The sequence below is a fragment of the Triturus cristatus genome, chromosome 5_1 (genome assembly GCF_964204655.1).
Source record: "Triturus cristatus chromosome 5_1, aTriCri1.1, whole genome shotgun sequence".
Lineage (NCBI taxonomy): Eukaryota > Metazoa > Chordata > Amphibia > Caudata > Salamandridae > Triturus > Triturus cristatus.
The window spans coordinates 576,282,261-576,299,957 of NC_140587.1; the positions used below are offsets into that span (position 1 = coordinate 576,282,261).

Below are 17,697 nucleotides of genomic sequence, written 5' to 3' on the forward strand. Positions count from 1 at the left end.
GCAACCATAAAGGATGCAGGAGTTTTCGGTGGGGGAAGTAACTGTCCTTCCCTAGTCGCAATCGGTTTGTCCATTTTAAACAATTTCTTAATTTTCCCAAACCAGGACTTTTTCTCCTTTTCTGGTGGATCGTAATACATCATTTTGTCTTTCGTGTATCGCTAGTTTTTTCTCTTTCGACTGTTCTGTTCTAACCAATTGTAGCGCGACTCTTACTAACGCACCAATCCGGAGCGTCTATGTCACTTCTGCAATTCTCCAAACCCAGCGCGTCTCACACTTAGGCACCAATCAGCAGCGTCTACGTCACCCTGTAATTCTCCACTCCTAGCGCGGCATACACTAGTGCATCACTCAAGGGCGTCTACATTTCTCACTGACTAGCCAATCCCAGCGCGGCTTTTCTGACATCAGCTTTTCTCGCTGTCGCAGCTCCTGCTCCTGTTGACCCCTCCTTTAAAAAATATTATCGGTAACTTTTCTTACGTTCTTTTTACTTTACAAATCTGTTAGTAACGACATAAAAACGCCACCATTGTCTGCTTCGCTAACCAAAGAATAGTTAATGACCATTTTCACAAGAATTCCGTCTTTCCCGAGAGCAGCGCTTACCTCTGCCCTACTACGGAATCGTTACTTCTGTTGATAAAGTAGCACATCCCTCTACCTTACCCTTCTATCAAGCATTAGCTAAATGTTTCTCCAGAATTAAGACACCTAGTTGGAGACCCAATGCTCCTGAGAAATAAGACCAGAGTTTCGCAATTAACCCGAATGCTATTTCATTCACGTGCTTTCATATGGAAAATGTAGTTCATTCACACAGAATTCTGCCTTTCCCGAGAACAGCAAGCAGTCTGTCCGACTTCAGAATCATGACACTCGTTAACAAAGTAGCACTTCCCTCTACTTTATCCTTCTAACAAGCTTAGGGAACACCTATTACCTTTCCAGTGATAAGCGTTATCAGAGCTCCTTCTGGACTCCTGGTACCTAAGACCAAAATTTCACAGGTGACCTTCGCTACCATACACTTCTTTCATACAGGAGATATCTCTAATGGCAGCACACGACGATGTCACCGAATCGAACCCAGACAATGAGTCATGCAACTTCAATCGTTACACGTTTTCCCTGTGTACCTACAGGGCAACAACAATTCCGTCTTTCCCGAGAACAGCGCTTACTACGGAACTGTTACAAGCTTCCGACTTCCTACATCCCAGAAGCCGTGCAAACGACATAAAACCTGAAGCGACTCAACATAGAGTGTTACTATATAAACCAATACTAATCAATAAGCAATTTACACGCAATAATCACCAAACCAAAACAATAACAACCATCATCTTGCTTCCAGAAAAACTGCTGCAGCGCGGAAAGTTAGGTAACGGGGAAACTGGACAAAACCCGTACCAAATATCCTCCCTTCGTTACAGACCAAATATCACTTTAACACTTTCACTCATGCAATCATTGGTGGGGCCCATAACACCAACAGTCACACATCACTTCACACTGGTCTGCACTTACAGGAGAGATAAGTGTTTCATGCGCTGACATGAAAGGAATACCTTATAACCTATAGAGAGAACAATTATTTGACACATCTATACACTAATATCCTTACACCTACAGATCTCAATCCTAAACATTAAGATACTCCTCCCACGTGATCAATGGATCATTTAGTTGGATTAGTAATTGGTGATTTAGAACCAGCTAAAACACATTTATGATTTTATCTTCCCTCCTTTAATAAACCACAAATACATGTGTTTGCGATAAATAGATAAACAAACATTGATTAACAAAGAGTTTAGTTTACATCTAGTAAGTTTATTAAATTTTTATGTAAATCACAGAACACCATATTTACCTAAACTGGCTATCGGGCATCCTCTAAGTCATCATATTAGCTGTCAATCAGTCGGATTTCAGAAGTTCTTCATGCAGCACGCTACAGTCCCAAGAATGGACAAGGACCAGAGACGTGCAAGCATCTATCAGTGCCCATAGATTTTATAAAGTTCGCAGTTCATCAAGGAAATGGGCAGCATTCGGTCTGTCAAAGATTCAGGAACGCAGCAGTCAGGTAGCGTCACTGTCGTCTCCGTCAGCAAAAAGAAAAGGGAAAGCGTAGATATGCTCTCTATTCTACCGTCATTTTTATTATAAAAGTAACGTCAAGATGTAACATTTTTCAGGGTTTGGGCCTTTCTAATTGGTCGGTTGGGATCGTCCGGTAAGGTTTCACACAGTTCAAGAGGTTACGTAATAGTTTCGGATTTTTCCGGTTTCTTGTAAATGTTCTTTGTTTTAATAGTTGGATGACTTCCCACCGTGGCATTGTTCGTGCACAGCGTGGCAAGGGTCATGACGAGGCCACCGGAACAAACTGATGCGCAGTCGCACTTCACCCGAAGCCTCGTGGAATGGTGGCCATCACGTCGTGTCACGTTGGCGGCCATTTTGTTTTAGGCCGAAAGTACAACTTAGGCGAAACAAACACAAAAAGTAATTAATACATAGATTACTAATCCCTCTATGTGCTTGTAATTATCTAGCGTGTAGCAACATTTAAAGCGTTTATATTTACCCTTTTGATCTCGTCTGGGGCAACATAATGAAAACATCCCAAAAGCAAACATATATCATGCAGTATTCTATTTACTACATATACTACTGTTAATGTGCGTACATAATTTAGTTATAAAAGTTAATTAGCCATGCAAAATGCAAATCCCACGTATATTTCATATATAAGCAAACTTATTTAGTAATATTACAATTAATAGATTATTTAATTAGTATATTCATGCATAATAGGGGGGTATACAAAATTTTGTTCTACCCGCTCCATCACGAGCGAGCCTGCAGTCTGCCAGGAGCAGAGGTCACTGTTCCTCCATTGCGCCCCCTTCCCCATGATTGTCTCTACTCTCAAATTTTACGCCTCCTCACTTACAAATGTCACCAGCCGCCACTGGTACACAATACCTTCTCCACCAGGAGGGCATTTTCTTTAATTAATAGGTAGACCATTACTTTGTGGGATCCTAAAACACTTAAAAAACAAAAAAAGCATGTTTCCATATTAAAAGTATTTTCATTTCAAAACCATGTTATAGGAGGACATTTTAAAAATCTTTTTCATAGATCCAGTCAGTCACATTAAATATATTGCTGAAATCATCACTGCAACACTATATCTGAAAAGAAAGTCAGGAAATATTGCTGTTGTACTTAAACTGGAAAATAGTGGAAGACAAATCTTGCCCCTCTAGGAACTCTAGAAGCTGCCCTATTACATACTGACCAGCAGAGATTTAGTAAGCATTCATTTTTGAAGGATTGAAGGAAAAAATGATGTAAAGTCCCTTTTTGAAACAGATTCTGGATTGCACACCTTCAGCTTTAATGAGAATATCAGTGATCAGTAATATAGAACTAGGATTACAAGGAGGAAATTTTTCTCTCTCCATCATGGGGTTGTCTCTGATATTAATAAAGGTTTTATTACAATAGCAAATGCAGTCAGATTCCAAGCAGTAACGCTCAGCAGAAGTACGGACTGATCGCCACAAATGTCTGGAATAGTATTTCTCATCAGAGCAGAGGTGGCTGCTGTCTCTATATTGTTATAGTAAACCTAGGGCATTATTTGCAGTATGGACCTTTTGTCATTTTATGATCAGATTTTAATTCACAAGACTATCCTTCTTGTTTTGCTCTTCTTAAAAGAAGATATTCATATTATTGTTCTTCTAGCATGTCTTTAATTCTCTCAAAGTAATATCTCAGAACCCTGTGCTTTATGCTTACAAACTTAAGTTTACTTACCAGTATGACTTTTTTTTGCCGCAAGAGAAGCAGTTTTCTTTCACATGTGTTGTCGATATCTTTTTTGCTACTGGAAACCTACCAATTTTGAAGGAACAGCGTTCAGTTCACAGTGATTGAAGGATTTCCTAAAGGGAGAAAATACCTTCAATTGCCTTTTGCCAAATTGGGAGAGGTTTGAAATATGAACATCTTCTGTTAATTTGCAAGTCTTTGCCAAGGCTCCTTCTAAAGACATGTTAAATTCCCACAGCTTGGGTCCCAGAAAGTGTTTGCCATTAATGATGGACACCATACACTATCAATCAAGCGTTATTATGCATTGCATGTGCTCAAAAAGTTACTGTCATTCGTCATTGCGCAATTTTGTGAGATTTCATCTTTCTTTCCAAGCTATTAGTCTGCGGTTTTGACATTAGGAAGATTGCAGTCATGTTGACTGATAGGATTCTGATTTGGGTTTTAAGTTGACAGGAAGAGGAGTACACAAGTGGGATTTCAATTTTTATGATTTGAGCCTGGTGCAGTAGTAAGACTGCCAATGACATCTTGGTAAATGCATAAGGTGTCTGGTGTCCCTCTGTGTGTGCATTTTAGAGCTTGATTTTATTAGCGTACTGATGTAGTGTATTGCCTATGTTGTCAAAGAGACCTTACAAGCGTTCCATACAGAGGTGAAAGCATGAGATACAGCTTCAATGAGGCACCCATGAGGAACTGAATTTGAGGTCAACTTGGAGTTTCCAATATTGGTCAGTTTTGAGGTGCATTTCTGGGAAGAACTGACAAATACCACCAATTTCCATGACAATGATGACCCTAAATTCGCTCGTATTCAAAACCATGAGGTCAGTTTTCTCTCCTCCAATATAAAGTGTGTCATCACTGTCTTATAGCGTGAAAGGGCACACAATGCTCATCAGCTTTAATCCAGATAATATATGACTAATAGCTTTGTTTTTCAGCGTATATATCTTGCTCTTTGCATTGGTGCTGTTCATTATTGACATCTCTCTGTAACTAGGTTAGAGTTTTCACACTCCGACTTTATGCACACTGCAACTGCTGGTAGTGAAGGATAGTGTTACTTTTTAATCTGTATTTGTCGTAAACATTTTCCTAGGAATCTTGAGGTGAAGGATTCATAGGTATTGGGTAACTGTGCCTTCTGATCCTGACTATCACTTACTTATTTTTAATTTATGATCTTGCCTTGTTGGATATTCATACTAAATGTTTTTCAAAGCCGAGGCTTGCAAGCTCTATTGTCACACGTTTCAGATTTTTTTACAAGAACAGACAAAACTGTATTCTGACTTGAAAAAACAGCAGGTCTTCGAAGCTCTCATGAAGCTCAAGTAACCACTGTACCTGTGAGCTCCTCTGGCAGGTAGCTGCTCTCTGTTGTAACCTTTGTGTCCTAAAGATACACAGTAATCTTTGCTCAGCATAACCGGTTGTTGGTTTTATACTTCTGATTGGCTTTCAGTGTTTAATCTTATCAATCTAGAATTTTGAGCCTTTCTTGAAATAAGACTTGTGTATTATGCAGAAGAAGTTAAACTCGGCGTCTCAGTATCAGGAAGTAGTAGAGACTAACTATATCAAAAACATTTTCTTGCTTTGGATACGCTTCTCAAAGGAATGGTTTTCTGTTCCAGTAGTTTCCTGAACGTAATGGAATGAATACTTTTCATAATCAATGTGGGATGTCAGCAAGGCTATCACAATTGTTTGTATAAAGGTGTATGCATTTAATAAACAGGGAGAAAACATTTCATGAAGGCTGGATGTCTGTTCATTTACTCATTGTGGGAAGACACCAGGGTTGTCACAAATGTTTTTAATCATATTTAGTTACTTATGAAGAGGGTAGCTACAATTTCTACTGTTTAAGAAACGATTTGGACTTGTGTACATTTAGAATTTAAATATCTGTTGGAGTGGTTTGGTCATGTAGGGTTGCTTTAGTAATACATTGACTAGAAGACCTGGATTTCATATCCGGATCTTATATTTGTGGGGAATATAGCTTTGTGAAAGAATGGTGGGTAAATCTTTTTAATGGCATCATATGGAAACCTGTCTAAACTTTTTTGCCAAAGAGAGGAACTTTGAACAAGTTGTTGACTGAAACCACCTTTAAGGTCTGACCGAGTGCACTGTAAAAGATTAAGCCTATTTGAGCCACATTCCTGTTCAGATTTCTGGGCAGCAACAACCATACAGGGTACATTTCCGTGCTGCAGAGGTTGGTGGACAGTCACCAAATTATACTGATCCTTCAGTATGCATGCACACTGGCCTGACATGGACATAGAAAGAGGAGACAAAAACATAAATAAGCAGGGTAAAGAGATGGGCCTCAGTGGGTCTTTGTGACCAAGGGTGCCAGAGTAACAGATCTGAGGCGGATTTTGTTCCTGGAAAGGGAATGGGGGTAGGTAATTGTAGTAGCACTTTTAGGGCCGTGAAGTATGAAATTTCCGTTTGCAAAAAGTGATTGCAAATTGCGCACCGCCTTTTTGTGAAAGGAAAGAATTTCTGGTACTAATAGGTCGGTTCACAAAATTGTGAATCATAATGGGTTGTATTCCGACCTATCTGATCAATATTTATGAGGTGAGTTATAAAACGTTGCTACGATTGGATGCCATCACAGTGATGGTTGCAAAAAGAACAATTGATGGACAGAATGCTGCACAATGTCAAACATTCACCCCAGTACACCGATCTGGGCCTCAGTCTATCGTTTTTGTGCTCCCTCATGCCTTTCCAGTTCAGACCCAGCCATATGCAAATCAGTCTTGACCTTGTTCCCCATGGGAATAGTCCAGCCCGAACTGCCAGGCCAGGTCCTCCCTGGACTGGAAACAAGCATCCTTGGACCGGTTTCGGAGCATCATCCCTCATCAGCCAGGCTAGCTTGACTCCAGTGGCATGGAGAGCACAGGGCCCACATTTGGGCATACCCGTCCCACTCGGGGTGATCTCTTGACTGGGGGTGCATGTTTGATTTGCTCTGCATTCCGTCCATCATCTGTGTGTCTTTTGCATCACAGAGATGGTAGCTTGCTGGGGTCAGCAGGCCACCATGCCTGTGATCACATTTTAAATAAAGTCAGTGTTTTCCTTAAAGGAAAAGAGGCTGCATTTAAAAAGAAAAGCCTTTTTTGTTTGTTTAATTGAGAGCTGACAGTGCTTCTGTGTGCCACTCTCTACTCCCCACCAAACTTTTCTTTTCCACTTTTCAAACTTTTCAAAGGAAAAGGGTCCCAAAGGGACCACTTCCCATCTACGAATAGGTTAACACCTCCTTTGAGGTGTCAGTGAAATTGAAATGTTTGGTGACTGGATTTCGGTTGCAAAACCTTGATACATACCCTAACAAATCACTGTTTGGAAGGGACGACATAAACATGCTGCTTCAAAATTGCAATTCGTTATGGAGTTCTCAACCCATTTTGCTTTTCAGTATACTGAATAAGAAAATGGGTTTAGTACATAGCAAAATGCCATTTTGCAGTTGAAAACCCTGTGATATTGCAAATCGACAGCTTTGCGAACACAAATTGGATTTATAACATCAGTTCTTTAGTGCTTCTCTGCCTTCAGTACCATCTATGTTAGGGTAGTTCATAATCATGTGTAGCAAGTTGCAAAAATGTCTGATAACTCTTTAGCAACAGACGGGCCTCCCCAAATGTGGTATGATAATAAACCAGACCATGGCAACTTGGTAGAGGAAAAGGATTCGGGGGAAGCCTCAATGGGGAAGGGGGGAAAAGTCCAAGGGGTCCAGAGTAGAAATCACTAATAACTATGTGTTATGGTCTGAGCCATCATCAGGGGGATTAGAGGGTCCTCACAAGGGGTCCAGAGATAGTAACCCAGAGAATCTAAACTAGGGAAGGGGACCCCCTTCCCTATCAATTCCTTCCCAAGGGGCGCTGCCGTAAGGGGGAGTGCACCTCCTTTGTGGAATTATGAGGAGGGGAGGCGGGATCCTCTCTTTCTTCATTTAGTAACCAATTCAGCAACTGGTCCACTACCTACGCCACTTGACGTCGAGGAAGCCCCTGGCATCCTCACTATGTAGGGCTGTTGCCTCAGCACCGGACCAGCGCGCCATGGTGACTTTCCAGGCTGCGCTACTAGGAGGGATCACACTCTTCGACCGCATTGTCACGTGCATTTAGCTAAGGCCAAGATCAGATCAGTGACACAAGCTGCCATTTTATATTTCTTCTGCTGTTTGAATATCCCCAATGCTCCTACGTGTCAAGGCATGGTCATCCAATGGTTTTAGATATTGTATATAAGATTTCCCTCCAGTACTGACTAGGGGTAGGGTAGTAACATAGTGTACTGTCTAATGGTGCAGCAGTCTGATAGGACATGTTTGTGGTCCGCAGCTAGGGCCTGGCATCGAGCACCCATGTCAGATACGGTTGATGTGCTGTGGTGAGAGGTAGGCTCTATGTAGGACATGAAATTGTATCAATTGTAAGTGAGCGTTGTGAGATATCTTGTGGGAGTATTTCAGGGCCCTCCCTCCTTCATTCCTTTTCATGTATCACCCTTCCAATTTCTACCTCCCTGGCAAAGACGTTGCAGAGGGATTTGAGTATTTTTGATCATAGGCCATGTAAGTTAGGATATAGCACTCCTCCTTTTACCAAGAGTGTAAAGCGTCTGTATGAATATGTATGGGGCTGATTCAGAATTGACAATGTGCCAGCGCTCCCATAGAAGTCTACATCCTCCTGCAACTCAGCCCCTTCACAGTCACTATGTGACTCTCTAGCGAATTGCTTTTATGAAAAAAGTAAACGACATCTATTCGAGATTTGCATCTCAGACCAACACTGCTGATCAGTCTTCAATAAGTGGTACTACTGAATACTCCTTATTACAATTTGATAACACCACACCTGATCAGATTGCCAAAATAATCGCCTCCCTGAAATCAGGCTACGCTACCGACCCTTGTCCTCCGGCCAAACTCCTACCAGTCATAGAACAAGTGACACCTGTTTTATCTAGCATTTGTAATACTATGTTTGCTTCAGGTATATACCCCACTACCTGGAAGAAAACTGTCATAAAACCACTTCTAAAAAAAGCAATCCTGGATCCTACTGACACCAAAAATTACAGGCCGATAGCTAGCCTGCCTTTCCCGGCAAATTTTTTTGAAAAGGTGATGAATATTAAACTCTCCAAGTATATTGAAGATCACCATCTGTTAGACGACTCTAAATTTGGTTTTCGTAGAGGCCACGGAAGAGAGACCGCGCTCATCAAAGCGGCTGAAGATATTAGAACTATCTTGGATCTGGGAGGCACGGCTGTTCTTGTATTGCTGGATCTCTCAGCATCTTTTGACACGGTCGATCATACCATCTTGATCGACCGTGTCACCAAAATGGGTATCCAACAAAAAGCAAGAGCACTGTCGACCTCTTTCCTCACCAACGGCAAATTTTGGCACCTTTCAGTCTGCCCTACTGGCCCTCCCGTGTGGTGTTCCGCAAGGTTCATCCCTAAGTCCGACACTTTTTAACATCTGTGTGTCGGATTTAGCCAGGGTAATTAAGGGACACAGAAAGGGCCTTACATCGTATGTCGACGATACTCAGTTGGTGTTGACTATACATAATGATGGGGACCAGCAACTGCCTTAGTTGAACTCTGATAAAACAGAGGTTATGACATTCGGCAAGCTATCCCCCGTCTGGTCTTCATCCTGGTGGCCTTCTTTACTGGGTCCTCCTCCACCCCCAGTTACTAGGGTTCGGAATGTAGGCGTCATATATGACGATAGACTGACCTTTGTGCCTCATGCCAACGCGGTAGTTTCAGCTTCATTTTACAAACTACGTATGATAAAAAAGATTTTACCATTTCTTCCTTTGACTGCAGGAAAAACTCTGGTTAGTACACTAGTCATGTCTACCATTGACTATTGTAATGGGCTTCTTGTGAATGCCAAAAACAAGGTCATCCATAAACTCCAATCTATTCAGAACGCAGCCACCAGGATGCTGTCAGGAAGCCCTAAGTACAATCCAATCTCTCACGTCATCCAGAAGTATCATTGGCTCCCTGTGAAGAATCGTATAAAGTTCAAGGCCTTGTGCATTGCTTACAAGGCTTCTCGCAAAACTGGACCTCAGTTTCTAATCAGAGAGCTAGCGACTTATATTCCAGCATGGGCTCTTCGCTCATCCACTGCATTTTTGCTCAGAGTGCCACGCACCAAAATAGCTTTATGGGGCGATAAGCGTTTTATTGTCGCCACTGCTTAACTTTGGAACTCGCTCCCATTAAAGATCAGAGCATGCCAGTCTTTACTAACTTTCAGGAAAATGACGAAAACCTGGCTGTTTAATCAATAAGTCCTTCGGTATATGGTACAAGCTGGCTGTCCTCAGCGCTGAGACACCCATGGGTAGTTGAGCGCTTTATAAATCTCATAAACATAAACATATGCTAGGAACTGCTAGTGGTGGAGGCCGTACTGCTGTGCCAACTCCTCAAGACAGGACTTGGCCATTGGTAAGTAGGTGACCTACGATTCAGAGACCCACACAATCCCAGGATCATAAATATAGTTCTGGAAGACTTTCAGGTCCCTTTAGGGAAACCGAGAAAAGGAATGGAAGTAGGGTAATGGGGAGAACCTCAGGTGAGGCAACAAGCCCTCCGGAACCATGCACTGCCACCCGCACCAGGCGTGGTGTCCCCATGAAGGGCGAGCCCCTGGTACCAAGAGCACCAGGACAGCCAATCGATCAAGAGGGGGCACCACTGTACTAGTGTCCTCCAAACCGTGGCCCATAAACCATCAAGCCAGCCACCGTACATGAGCAGCTAGGAAGTATAATAAAAAATGTGGAGGTCCTAGGAGTTGTAAAAGGGGCCATCACACATACCATTAGGAGTCTGGGTCATAGTGGGCACCAGGAGGAATATTCAAGATTCAGCCCAACTCACTCGCAGCGGAGCGAGATCTCCAAATTTTGTCAGGAGATCAGCAGTATCAGAAAGATTAACGGTTAGGCCCTTAACATAAAACAGAACATCACCTTCATAAAACAAAATAATATGTGTCATATCCGGCAGTTGGTGCTTCCTCAGTGCTATGACGTTGCTTCTGACTCTGGTAGTCTGTCCAGTTTGAGGAGGTCCAATCATATGTTGAAGTGCTGGTTTGCTGTAAATGCAAACAAAAGACTTATTTTTTATGAGCTCAAGCGCAGCAAAAAATAATTTGAGCTGTATTCACAAGATATGGCAGGTGGCAATGGAACTCCCCCTACCTTGAGAGTTATGTTTGATGTCTAGTATTTTTCATTCAAAGATAAGGGTATTCATCGGACCGAAACTAGTAGCTTTTATATTTATTTATTGGTGAAACTCAAACCTTTCATATTTGATTGCTGGTGCCGTCATCAGTTCAAGACTGGACTACTGTTGCTGCTTAATTACACTGGTATCTAAGAAAACTTTGTGTTGATTGCAGAAATAAATTTAAAGAATGCTGAAAACTGGGTTGTGGATATTTTGAGTTACCATGAGCATGTCAGCCCAACACTCTGAAGACTTCTTTAGCTGCCTGTTACCTTCACTTTGTTATGCTCTGATTCAAAAGCCATGTACAAGTCGCGCCCTTTACAATGTGTTGGAAGATTAAGGCCATATTTGTGTGCAGCCATCATTAGACAAGCACCTGTTGTATGTAAATGTTGGAGGCATACTCAGAGTGTGGGAAAACTAGGACATGAATGTGGAATGAGCTTCCGCTTGGGTTAAGATCCAAAATGGATCTTAACCTTTGTTTTTAGATCTGTTTTATTTGCCTTCGTGTCATGCTCTGAATGCTAGATACCTCAGGGTCACGACTGATTAAAATCTGGGTGTTGTTATGTATGTGGTGCGTGATATTTTAAGCTTCTAAAATGTTGATCATGATGCCTACGTACATAGTGTAATTGACTGATCAGACATTTGTGGAACTCCGGAATTGATAGCTGTTACTTCAAACAGTAAGGGTTTTGCTACCTGTAGGTTCTGTGCCACGATGCAGTGGTTGCCATAGCATGTGTCCACCTGAGCTCAGGAAATTCCCTGCACCAGACACAGACTTACATTCTGAGATAGATGCCCAGATACAGTTGCATATATTAATGTCCTGCATTTACAAGCTCCATTAGCACCATCTTCTGCTAAGTTCCACTTGGTATATTGAGATATTGCCATTATATGCTGGGTAAAGCTTAATTTGATTATTTACAGTTTCATATTCGGAGGTATACATTTAAACCAGACTAAGATTTATTGAAGAAAATATTTGGTGCTTATTGTGGCATTGGTGACATTACTGTATGATGTGATCCATTGAAGCGCAGTTCATAATGTAGGGACTGTACCTGAGTGTTTATGTACTTCGAGGATGAATGGTTTTTGCCTAAGCCAAGGATACTTTTTTGAAGTCTCATCGAATAGTGGCATGATCTCAGGTGTGGAATGCCACCAATCTGTTCATCAGTTCCAGGGACCAACAGTGCCTTTTTCCATTTCCATCTTCATGTCATCCACTATGACCAATAGCTCTGCATCTGTACTATTTTGTGAGTTGAAAAACCTACCCAGGTATCATCCAAGATTCTATTTTTATATGAAAAATGTTGTTAATCATTGCAACACTACCAACAACCTGGAAGGAATTGGTAAATTAGACACTTGCAAAATGCCATGATTATTTGGGTTTCAACGGTTCCCTGAAAAAATCTTTGAAGGTTCATTTACATCGTCAGCGACGTTCTAATGCTTTATGTATGGCTGAGAGTAAGGTTTCTGTGATTGTGAGTCCTGAATAGAAATTTTAAATGATAGGATCTTTTGGAGATCCAGTATATTCACTTTGGGAAATAATCTCTTGTGAACTAATGGTAAGATTTGTGTAAATGGACACTTGAAAGTTGTTTAATTAGTAGTTAAAAACCTGGAGTTGTTATCAATGTTCTATGTGTATTGATTAGTTGCAGGGATGGGGCTAGTATACTCTTACTATTCTTCCTTATTTTTTTACTTTGATTTTTTCTTTAGGAGCAGGAAAGGTCTAAGTGCCAAGTTTTGGGACAGATGTTCTTGCATAGCTTTGAAAAGTTGTTTCACCCTGCTGTGTTATTCCTTCTTGACCGTATCTGTGTTTTCTCTCAGTGGACTAGAGTAGTGCACTAGTCATGCTCCATGTCTCTGCAGATAATGGTTAACAGTAGTGCCAAACTCTTCCCTTAAGTTGGGGAGAGTTCTGTAGTGTACTTCCACTTGTAGTCAAGGTTGATAATTGCCCAATCGTATGAACTGGCAGTTTGTGGCAGCCAAATTTTAATCTCAAGAGTAAAATGTGTGTCTGAATGTAGTGGTGATTCCACTCCAGTTTGTTTTTGTCTTTCTATGAATGTGACTTAGTGTATGTCCATTAATACATTCCTGCTTTGAAACTCTGTAGCTGGAGTGATATACTCAACTGCCTGGTACTCTGTTATACTCAAAATGTCTATCAATACCCACGAGAAGCTCCCAAAGTGGACCTTCTCACCAAAAACCAGGGACAGTTCTGACATCCAGACCCCACACAGCTCAACCTGGCGATCTGCCACCCAGATCCTTGAGTTTAGCTACCTACGCCTTCCACATGAGTACATGGAGATCCTCAAGGAAGCACGCAAACCAACTACTCAAGCATGTTATGCAGCAAAATGAAAGAGGTTTGTGTTCTACTGTACCTCAAAGCATATTGGTCCTTTGAACCCTGAAGTTTCGGGCATCATATGCTACCTCCTTCATTTACAAATATCAAGGTTAGCATACACTTCCATAGACTTCATTTATCCGCCATAGCCATTTACATGAAGAACAAGCAATAATCTTCCTTGATCCGAAGGCTGGTCATCAAGTCTTTCATGGAGGGCCTCATGACCGGCCCCTCAATGGAACCTGAAGATAGTCCTCATCAGACTCACTTGGCACACTTTTTAGGTCTCGCCTACGCAGTGCGCAAGTGCTGCTTTGGAGTGACCTTTTGGAATCACTCCGTACTTTCTTGGAAACTCGTGCATGTACTGCACTGTTTCCAATGAGTAGTCGTGCATGTACAGCATTTACCTTGTGGGAGCGAGCAGCGACGCAATCTATTTGCGCTTGCCGCTGCTGCTCGCTCCCGCAAGGTAAAAGCTGTACATGGACTTCCGGCCGCGCTCCACTGAAACCCCTTTGAGTGGTGCCCTCAGCGTCTACAGACATCCAGTATCCTGTTACTAATGACTTTACAGTTTTCGTTGCTTGTTTTCCGCCCGCCTGGCTGCATTTGTGTGATGTGCAATTTATGTGGCAACATCAGAGTGTGAAAGAGATGCAAAAGGTCACCTTGCAATGACCACCGCTACAACCCACTTCCCTTACTCAACCATCGATCCTCTGTACACCAAACGCATGCCAGCCGCGCCACTAAATGCATGAGTAGTTGAATGAACATGAGCTACATAATTACCTTCAAAACTGGACTCCTTTTCGTGTTTTTATTGAAAAGGTGTGCAGAGAGCAAGAGGAGGGAGAAAGGACACAACTTAAAGAACGTAAAAGAAAGGCACACATCCACTTAATTTGTCATGCTTCATCGTTGTTTACTTTGGGTGCCATGTACATAAAAGAAATGCATGAGGCCTCTTCATTTGCCTCGCCCGCACTGGGCTTGTTTTTTTATTGCCATTCACGTTGGGCAAAGAATTGACAGGAACCGACAATTACCTACATTTAGCACAAGAGGTTTACCTTCTCACGCCCTTGGCATCAGCTGGGCGGAGCAAACATAAGACATCACAGGGCTCTGTGCCGCCGCAGACTGCCCCTTTTGTGCGCACGGCTCCGGATGACCTCTGCTACTTCTTTCTACAGAGAGCACTGAATACGTCCGCAACAGTATGGGACAGCAGGTATTTCACTTTTTTTTCAGTTTATTTTTTGTGTGTCACAGTGAGATCATTGGCTACAGTGGCTTTCTCAGCTGCCAATATTTTACTAGTTTTAGTTTTTGTGCCCTTTTCTTCATCCCCGCCATCCTTCCAATCTCACTTGTTTTTAATCACACCGCCTCATCACCGTTATATTAAAATGCTCTTTTTCAGACCGCGCCCTCCTCCCACTATAAGTTGTTTTTAAACCCACCTCCCATTCCCTGGCCCCTGATCTCCATTATTTTTAAATCTCACATGCCTCACTGTTAAAAACAATTTGCCAACAGTCGTCATTGGAACTTTTACAGATTGTGCTTGCGGCAATGCTTGTTTTTTTATGATTTAAATTAAAGATGTTTGGGGCAAAGCTAAACAGTGATACAGAGCCCAGGCCTGAGACCCACCTTGCTGGATTTAGTGCTGTCCCTACACAGTGTGGGCGGTGTGGGAAGTGGCAATACTCAGGCAGTCTGAGCTGTCAACAGCTCTATGCTGATTGCAGAGTGTATAATATTGTTTCAGGTGCTTTTCGCTGTCTAAAAAAATAAAATAAATACTTTAACAAAAAAAAGACACAAACTGCCTCTCTAGTCTAAGACACTAACTGTGCCCCTTCACCATAATGCCTCTTCTGTGCTTAAAGGCTTCTGTGTTCGTTGCCCAAGTAAGTCCAGTCGCCCTTCGTAAGGCCACGCACATTCCACCACCTGACAATTGCCTAGCTGCTTCTCATTACTTGCGGTTCTTATGTCCTAAATCTTCTGTCACTGCTGGCAAACTCATATGCTGCAGTAAGGATCCTAAACTGTTCCACGTGAAAGCCTGCCACTCCTCTGATGCTCCCACTAGGACCTTGTGTCCCACACACATTTTGCTGATTTCCCCTCCTCTAACAGCCAACAACAAGAAGCCCATTCGCAACACAAGTGCGAGTCAGAGGGCACTGCTAGGCCCTTGTTGTACTGATCTCATCTTTATACATCTAATGGAGCTCCCTCTCATTAACAGGAGATGCAATCTCTTCTGGACAGTCTCTCCCCACATCTCCATCACATGTGTTTACGCAGTCCAACACTATACATAATACAACTACCCACCCACTTCCAGGGCATTAAGGAGATATCTTCCGGTGTAGTAGCCGGAGTGGGTTTCTTTTATGATTGGTGTTTCCACTATTTTGGGGCGGATTATTATCTTTTAACCAATCGCAGGGTTTATGGAAAGTTAAGTCTCTGAAAGCTCTCATATTGCTCCACTACCTATCAATTTAGATCGAAACCTTTATATCGCTTACACAGTCTGAAGCGAACTAGAGAGAGTAACCATCTCACAACAGACTGCATGACCGAGTATGTAGTAATTATATAGCTGGCGGCACAGCAACCAGGATAATGTAATGCAGGGCTAAACACTTAAAAGGTCCCAAAGGCGAGACCTATTGGCTATGCCAATGCTTGTTTGACATTGCATTCCTGCCCTTACAGTTCCTCTCATTGAAGCTTGCCTTCTGAATGGCTATAACCTCACTCAGGCACAATAGTGAGTGGCAGCCACTCAAATTACAGAAACTCTACATTCAGGGTTGCACCTATAGAGTAATATTAAGAACCAATCCAAAGTTTCTGCCCAAGACTATTTCTCCTTTTCATCAAAACCATACCATAGAACCCCAAATCTTCTTTCTGCTACCCCAGTCAGGTGCTGAGAAAGCCATTCATATTTTAGATGTCACGATGTACTACATTGATAGATCTAAGTCCTTTTCTAAGGCGAACCAGCTGTTTATAGCTTTTTGTAACCCACAAAATGGTCACCCTATTTCAAAGCATGGATTAGTAACTGGATAGTCGGGTGTATCCATACCTGCTACCTTAAAGCCAAGCAAGTTTCCCTGCTCCCCCAGGGCAAGATCCACTCGAAAAAAGGTCACTTCCATGACTGTCCTTGGAAACATCCCGTTAGCTTATATTTGTACAGCAGCTACTTTGTTAACGCTACACACATTTACCAAACATTACTATGTGGATGTTCTTGCTAGACAGTAATCTTTAGTTAGTTGGGCAGACGGTCCAAAAACTCATTTTTCAAACATCTGATTCATCCACACACTGGGAAAACCTTAAACGGAGGGACTGCTTTATAGTCTACGTAGAGCATGTGCACCTACAGCAACACATGCTTCGAACGCAAAATATTACTTATGCGTGAATCATCTTTTGGTAGCAGGTAATACTGTAGATTCACATGGACCCGCCCTGTTCCCTGGACACTTGTGGCTGCATATCTCTTTCTTTCTTTCTCTTCTACATTAACTTATTTAGCAATGCATATGTACACCACTTAATTCTACTGCTTCATACCACTCTCACTCGCTGGACTAAAACAAATCTAAAATGGAGTTGTTGCCCATGTTAATGCAAGATGTAAGGAGAAGCCACCATAAACCTGAAGACATTTTGTTTTAAGAAAATCAAGCTGCACACATCCGAACCCAACACTAGATGACAGGAGTACGCAGAGCATGTGAATCTACAGTCATTTACTCTACAAACAGATGCATACAGGTTAAGTAACATTTTACCTTTTCTTTTTTTTTTTGCTTTAACTCCATGAGGAGTGTATGTGTTTTTTTTTTTACTGTAAGTGTTAAAATCCCTCTCCCGTCTGCTCGCCTATTGCTTTCTCCTATCCTTCCAGTCCACCTTTTTTTTAAATGTCTTTTTCAACTCCATCTTCAGTCTCTGCTGTTGCTTCTCCCTCTCCCGTACCCATGTGCTCTGATTTTATTATTAAGCTCCTTCTGCGTTTGTCCCCCACACTTTGCTGTTAC

At 42.0% G+C, this 17,697-nt stretch overlaps 1 protein-coding gene across 1 annotated transcript in view; it reads left to right on the forward strand.

The window, feature by feature from the left end:
* The window catches only part of ARFGEF1 (ARF guanine nucleotide exchange factor 1), a 1,069,199-nt gene that overhangs the window by 647,111 nt on the left and 404,391 nt on the right, over positions 1–17,697 (forward strand). The window lies entirely within an intron of this gene.